Genomic DNA, 6,309 nt, shown 5'->3' on the forward strand with positions numbered 1-6,309 from the left:
TTAGGAGTCCAGGCAAGAGCCAACTAGTGTAGCTCATTCTCCTGGCCCTGTGATTGGTTGAGGTGTGAGCACTGGATCCAAGCTAGTCCAATCAGAATGAATCCTACAACTTCTACAGGAATGAAGAGACTCGCCCCACCCCACCCCCAACCCTGCATCTTCTGTGGTGTGGGATGACGATGAAAGGTCTGGAATCACCACAGCCACAGCCACTGTTGGGACCCTGAGGGAGGATGTCTGAGAATAAAACCAGAACTGAGACGTGCACAGAGAGGGGTCACTGCAGAAAAAAGGAGTGAGCTCTCGCATGACCTCCTGAACCATTGGCACCAGTTAGGTCATTCCTCTGGATTTTATTACATGAACCAATATTCCTCCCCCTTTCTTTTTTCTTTTCTTTTTAAATTGAGCCAGTTTGCATGAGGTTTTCTGCACCTTGAAATTAGATGTTATGGTTAGGAATGTTAAGGCTTCAAGAACAGAAAGCTCTACGAACGATAAGTTAAACAAATACAGGTACCCTTTTACACAAAGCCCAAAAGATGGAGATCCAGAGCTTCTCACACAGCCCAGCAATGTCACATGCATGCACATACACACACACACACGTGCATGAATTGGAATAAGGCCTGAATTGAACCAAAGTCAATTTCCTGGTTAAAGTTACATGAGATGTTATCACTGGGGATAAGTGGGTGAAAGGTACACAGAGCCTCTCTACTGTTTTGCAACTATGTCTGAATCTAGAATTATTTAAAAAGTAAATTTTTTTTTTTTACCAGGGCTTCCCTGGTGGTTCAGACAGTAAAGAATCCGCCTGTGGTGCAGGAGACTCGGGTTCCATCCCTGGGTCAGGAATATCCCCTGGAGAGGGAATAGCTACCCACTCCAGTATTCTTGCCTGGAGAATTCCATGGACAGAGGAGCCTGGTGGGCTACAGTCCGTGGGGTCACAGAGAGTCTGACACGACTGAGCAACAAACACACAAATGTAAGTACATAGACAATTCCGCATATGATTTCAGGGGTTTTGCATCTCCCTGAGGCTCATCCAGCTTCCTCCTGGGAGAGGCAAAGAAGTACCCATTGGCTGGCCCCCTTCTAGGACCCCCCACTCCTACATGACCACCCAGGCCCTGCCTATCAAGCTGCTTCAATTTCTCAGTGAGACAGAGGAGGAGTCAGCTCAGAGAGAGAGGATGGTATATGTGAAGCTTATTCAGCTATCTTTCTAGAGGGTGGGTGTACATTTTTATTCACACACATATCCCATTATTCTGGCGACAACCTGAGTCTCCCAACAGACACTCTGGGACCTACTGGTTTATCCTCTTCTCGTTCCTAGCCCACCTATAGACTTTCAGACAAATAATTCAACTTGGAGAGGAAATTAACCACATTATTTGTTCTAAGTTTCCCTAATCCATTGATGCCAAGGCCCCAGGGGCCAGGCTGTGTTTTTGTCCAAAATAAGCTTCAGGTTCCAGCACCATCCCCTTGGTATCCTGATATACTGCTGCCCTCTGCTGGTGACTTCTAGGTATTAGAAATTCTTGGGTTTCCCTGGTGGTTCAAAGGGTAAACAATCTGCCTGCAATGCAGAAAACCTGGATTCAATCCCTGGGTCAGGAAGAGTCCCTGGAGAAAGGGATGGCAACCCGCTCCAGTATTCTTGCCTGGAGAATTCCATGGTTAGATGAGCCTGGTGGGCTACAGTCTGTGAGGTTGCAGAGCTGGACACAACTGAGTGACTAACACTTTCATTTTCTTTTCATGATCCTGACCCCACTGGAATGCAAGCATCTACAACCAAAATATGAAAGTCAGTTAACCAGAACTAACACCTGTGCTCATAGCAATCTGGCTTTGCTTCCTATAATTCTCACAACACTTTACAGAGGAAGAAAGAAGCCAGAGGGGCCGGCCACATTGCCTGCTGCAGAGTTGCTTCCCCAACCAGCAGGCCATATTGCCTCTCCCTGGCCCTGCCCCACTCAAGACCTCAGGTGTTCAAGAAACTTGTGAGGTGAGTGAAGGTGCCTTCCTGCCAGAACCATCAGAACCTGCCAGAACACTCCAATTCATAACTCATTCTCAATGGCCAGCAGCACAGAAAGACCAATGGTTTAGTGGGAACATCCTGGCATATTTACTGAAATGACAATGTGGTCCCTGGAGTTAATATATATGGTACTTTATCATGTTAAGGAAGCATCCTTCTCTTAGATTCCTAAAAGGTTATTTAGGATTGTATATCTAATTTTACAGAATTCTTTTCATCTACATTCATAAATGAAATGAGACCAAGAAAAAAAAACTATCTTTGTTAGATTGTGGTTAATAGGACTAACCTAGAAACTTTTGTTTTCTGTTCTTTTAAACAAAAACCTGTTCAGCCTATGATGATGAAGGGAATCACTGAATCATTTAATAACAAGAATTCACCCAGTAAATAATATGAACCCAGAGCCTTGTGAAGCCTTGTTAGGGGCTTCCCTGATAGCTCAGTTGGTAAAGAATCCACCTGCAATGCAGGAGACCCCAGTTCAATTCCTGGGTCAGGAAGATCCACTGGAGAAGGGATAGGCTACCCACTCCAGTATTCCTGGGCTTCCCTGGTGCCTCAGCTGGTAAAGCCTCCACCTGCAGGCCTGGGTCTGATCCCTGGGTTGGGAGAGCCTCTGGAGGAGGGAAAGGCTACCCACTCTACTATTCTGGCCTGGAGAATTCCTAATAGTCCATGGGGTCACAAACAGTCGGATACAACTGAGAGACTTTCACTTTCAGAGCCTTGTTAAAGATACATCTTCAGTAGCATTTAAGTTTCATTTCTTGGTTTTTAGCCGGTTCTAGCATTTTATTTCTTGAGTGAATTATGGTCACTCAATTTTCCAGAAAATTCTCTTTGAGTTTCAAATAGATTGATGTAACATCTTAGTTTTAAAATACTGTTCCCTTTATTCATTTATTGCCTTTTATTAATTAGATTTGCCAGGTATATGTCTTTTTCATTATTTAAAAAGCCCTATTACTAAATTTTGATCTGGCCAGTTAATTTATTTTTGCATTTATCTTTATCGTTTCCTTCCATATACTTTTCTTAATTTCATATTTTTAACTTTTCTTTGTCTGTCTTCCTACTACTAACATATAGTGGGTATCCACAGAGTACACTGAATAAATGAATTTTCAAAGACATGAAGAGGCAGAAAAATGGGAAAAAGATGGGTTCAAAAACCATTAAAAATAGAATAGTGAGGATGTGGTATAGGTTATGGGACTGAATTATGTTCTCCCCAAATTTATATATATTAAAGTTTTAACCCCGATATGACTGTACTAGGCCTTTAAAATAATTAAGGTTAAATGAAGTCATAAATGTGGAGCCCTAATCTAATATGACCGATGTCTTTATGAGAAGAGGAAAAGACACCAGAGATGCACAGGCTCAGAGAAAGGCCATGTGAGGAAACTGGTGAGGTGCTGTCTGCACGTCAAGGAGAGAGGCCTCAGGAGGCACCAACCCTGCCAACACTTTGATCCTGGACCTCCAGCCTCCAGAACTGTGAGGGAATACATTTCTGTTGCTTAAGCCAGCTAGTCTGTGTGCTTCATTATGACAGCCCTATAAAACAATTCATTTGATGAACTGTGGGCATCATTTACTGTCTACGAGAATAGACCTGGGAAGAAAACCACCAGCAGGTGGCTGGCAATAGGAGCCATGTGGCAGAGGAGTTAGGTATGGATGGAGGAAGTAGAAACAAAGTGTACACAACTCTCAAGAAACTTACTTGTTAAAGACAAAGAGCAGTGGCGGTTAGAAAGAGACACCAGGTTCAGAAAGGGTCTCCTTAACGTAAAATTCTCCATCACATACATCCACTGCTGCTGCTGCTAAGTCGCTTCAGTTGTGTCCGACTCTGTGTGACCCCATAGGCGGCAGCCCACCAGGCTCCCCCTTCCCTGGGATTCTCCAGGCAAGAACCCTGGAGTGGGTTGCCATTTCCTTCTCCAGTGCATGAAAGTGAAAAGCAAAAGCGAAGTCGCACAGTTGTGTCTGACTCTGCGACCCCATGAGCTGCAGCCCACCAGGCTCCTCCATCCATGGGATTTTCCAGGCAAGAGTACTGGAATGGGGTGCCATTGTCTTCTCTGCATACAGCCACTTCAGTTCAGTTCAGTCGCTCAGTCGTGTCCGACTCTTTGCGACCCCATGAATCGCAGCACGCCAGGCTTCCCTGTCCATCATCAACTCCCGGAGTTCACTCAGACTCACGTCCATTGAGTCAGTGATGCCATCCAGCCATCTCATACAGCCACTAGGAGAGGCCAAAGACACAAGTGAAAACTCTTGGGAGAAGAGGTGAGGCGGATTCCTACCACACAGGTGAACAAAGTACACTCCTGTGGAAGGAGGCTGTGGTTTCCACTGTGTCAAGAAGACGTGTAAAGGGTGGATGTAGGTGATTCTGTAGATGAAAGACAAGAATCTTGTGAGATTTTCACTCTGAAGTAGGAATACAGTCATCTGCTGAAAGTGAGGGGTAAGGTAGACTAAATGATTTTAAAACAACAGTGAATCAACACAACACTGTAAAGCAATTATCTTTCAATTAAAAAAAAAAAACTTAGCTCTAGGGAATGAAAGAGAGCTGACAAGAGGTGTGTGATGGGACGGCCCCACAGCTCTGAGGAGCCCGTTTAGAGACAAGAGGTACCACCCTGCAGCTGTGTGCCTTCTCTAGTGCCTGTATGAAATACTGTATGAGGCCCCATTCTCCTTAGATTCCATGGGCTCTCTGTTGTAACATTTCTTCAGGGACAGCACTTCCTTTAGAACCCACCAAAGTATCTGCTACGGTTCCACTGTGACTTCTTTTACTTGTATACATTCTCCACAGCTTATATGATCCATACCCATGGTGACACCCATTTCCTGTGACTCAAAAATTTGGAAAGCTAACCAACTGGATGAGACCTTAATAGGGTTTTGCTAGGAAAAAGCAATATAAGACAGGAACAAGTGACCCCAAAATTTGGGCTGCCTCTGATCTTTGCTCTCCCAGTTCACTTCATTGTGGGTTTCATCCTTAACCAAAGGATAAAGTTCTCAACCCTAATGGACCAACCAGTCTGTTGTTCCATGTCCAGTTCTAACTGTTGCTTCCTGAACCTCATACAGATTTCTCAAGAGGCAGGTCAGGTGGTCTGGTATTCCCATCTTTAACAATTTTCCAGTTTGCTGTGATCCACACAGACTAGCTCCAAATAGGGAAAGGAGTCCGTCAAGGCTGTATATTGTCACCCTGCTTATTCAACTTATATGCAGAGTACATCATGAGAAACCTGGGCTGGATGAAGCACAAGCTGGAATCAAGATTGCCGGGAGAAATATCAATAACCTCAGATATGCAGATGACACCACACTTAGGGCAGAAAGTGAAGAACTGAAGAGCCTCTTGATGAAAGTGAAAAAGGAGAGTGAAAAAGCTGACTTAAAACTCAACATTCAGAAAACTAAGATCATGGCATCCAGTCCCATCACTTTATGGCAAATAGATGGGGAAACAGTGGAAGCAGTGGCTGACTTTATTTTGGGGGTCTCCAAAATCACTGCAGATGGTGACTGTAACCATGAAATTAAAAGACGCTTGCTCTTTGGAAGAAAAGTTATGACCAACCTAGACAGCATATTAAAAAGCAGAGACATTACTTTGCCAACAAAGGTCTATCTAGTCAAAGCTCTGGTTTTTCCAGTAGTCATGTATAAATGTGAGTTAGACTATAAGAAAGATGAATGCTGAAGAACTGATGTTTTTGAACTGTGGTGTTGAAGAAGACTCTTCAGAGTCCCTTGGACAGCAAGGAATCCAACCAGTCCATCCTAAAGGAAATCAGTCCTGAATATTCATTGGAAGGACTGATGCTGAAGCTGAAACTCCAATACTTTGGCCACGTGATGTGAACACGCACTGGAAAAGACCCTGATGCTAGGGAAGATTGAAGGCAGGAGGAGAAGGGGACAACAAAGAATGAGATGGTTGGATGGCATTACCGACTCGATGGACATGAGTTTGAGCAAGCTCTGGGAGTTGGTGATGGACAGGGAGGCGTGGCATGCTGTAGCCCATGGGGCCGCAGAGTTGGACGCAACTGGACGGAACTGAATAGATCAACACTCCCTTCTTAGAATGACCATGTATTGTACCCACTTTTACAGTCCTAAGGTCATTATAAATAATCTACCTCACGTAAGTTCATTTTTTAAAATGATCTGTTTATTTTTTGGCTGCACTGGGTGTTCCT

The sequence above is a fragment of the Oryx dammah genome, unplaced genomic scaffold, assembly GCF_014754425.2.
Source record: "Oryx dammah isolate SB20612 unplaced genomic scaffold, SCBI_Odam_1.1 HiC_scaffold_27, whole genome shotgun sequence".
NCBI lineage: Eukaryota > Metazoa > Chordata > Mammalia > Artiodactyla > Bovidae > Oryx > Oryx dammah.